Here is a 1,630-nt window from a genome sequence, read left to right as displayed (position 1 = left end):
CTCCTGGATCTATTTTCCAGGTAAGTTGTTTTTCCAATGGTATATTTCACATTGTCTTCTATTTTTTTCAATTTCTTGGTTTTGTTTTACTATGTCTAGATTTCTCATAGAGTCATTAGCCTACATTTGCTCCATTCTAATTTTTTAGGAATTATTTTCTTCAGTGACCTTTTGGATCTACCTTTCCATTTGGCCAGTTCTGTTTTTTTTCAGGCATTCTTCTCCTCATTGGCTTTTTGGACCTCTTTTGCCATTTGGATTAGTCTGTTTTTAAAGGTGTTTTTTTTCAATATTTTATTTTTTGGGTCTCCTTTAGCAAGCTATTGATTCTTTTTTTTTTAATGATTTTCTTACATCACTCTCATTTATCTTCCCAGTTTTTCCTCAACTTCTCTTACGTATTTTTTCTTTCTTTCTTTTCTTTTTTTCTTTCTTTCTTTCTTTCTTTCTTTCTTTCTTTCTTTCTTTCTTTCTTTTGCTTTAAATTTTATTTTACTTAATCCAATTTAGTAGACAATTAATGTTTTCCACCAACTTGGGGCACAGAAACTTTCACAGGCTTCACAATTTTTTGTTTAGGTGCAGCCTTTGTAGGAGCCTTCACAGCAGATGCAGCTATCTTCTGAGTTGCTTGCTTAGCCTTTTTTGCTTCCTTGGCAGCCCTGATGGCTTGTTCTTGTTGGGCCTTTGAACATCAGGTTTCTGGTCCCTCTTGGCCATTATATTAGCAAGAGAAGCCCCAGTGATGGCCCTCTGGTATTTAACAGCCCGGCAAGTTCTTTTCTTTTAAATCTCTTTTAACTGTCCCTTCTTGTGTTTTCTCCTATACAGGACAATCCAATTGATTTCCTGGGGGTTCTTCTTTGAAAGAAATGCAGACTCTAATTTTTGCATTCAAAAATTGGAAATCCTTCCAGTCCCTGCAGGCATAAAGCCTCTGGTGACCCAGGTAGATCTTGTACTTGCTAAAGCTGCACAGCTCGACCTTCATGGCTGCAGGAAGGGGAGGAAGATGGAGAACAAGATGAGCACTTATTTATTTTCAAAATCCTTTTTGAGCTGTTCCATGTCCTGGGACTGATTCATAGTTTTCTTGGAGACTTTGGATGTAGGAACTTTGGGTTTTTTCTTCTGGTTGCATGTTTTGATCTTCTTTGTCATCAAAGTAAGATTCTATAGTCTGAGGTTTTTTGTCTTTGTTTTTGTTTTTATGTCTCTGTTTGCTCATGTTCCCAGCCAATTACTTAACTTTTTAGCTCTTTGTTAAGGCAGGGCTTTGGTTCCAGTGTGTAGGGTGTACTGTCCCAAGCTTCAGAATTTTGTACAGCTGTTTTCAGAGATACTTCTAGGGAACTGTAAATTTTCAGTTCTTCTAAGGTGGTATGATCAAAGGACAGGTGTCTTTGGCTTTTGCAGGCTGAGAAGTCTGGAAACTGCCACAGCTTCCCATGATTCAGTCCCCTGAGGCCTGTTCAAGGTTTCCTGTGGCCCACCTTTGTGCTTCATGCTGAATTGTGTTCTTCTCCCAGCCCAGAGCAACAGACCTCTCCTATCAACCATCCAGGTTGTCTTGGGCTGCAAATTTGTTTCATTCTGTCTTTTTGTGGGTTCTGCTGCTCTAGGATTTGTT

General features: G+C 38.7%; 1 pseudogene; it reads right to left on the bottom strand.

Moving 5' to 3' along the window:
• Nucleotides 1–517: 517 nt before the first annotated feature.
• On the bottom strand, nt 518–991 carry LOC110210435 (large ribosomal subunit protein eL24 pseudogene; annotated as a pseudogene).
• Nucleotides 992–1,630: the final 639 nt, after the last annotated feature.

Source organism: Phascolarctos cinereus, unplaced genomic scaffold (genome assembly GCF_003287225.1).
Source record: "Phascolarctos cinereus isolate Bilbo 61053 unplaced genomic scaffold, phaCin_HiC Scaffold_2;HRSCAF=192, whole genome shotgun sequence".
In the NCBI taxonomy this organism is placed as follows: domain Eukaryota; kingdom Metazoa; phylum Chordata; class Mammalia; order Diprotodontia; family Phascolarctidae; genus Phascolarctos; species Phascolarctos cinereus.
This window is presented reverse-complemented; position numbering and strand designations above follow the sequence as displayed.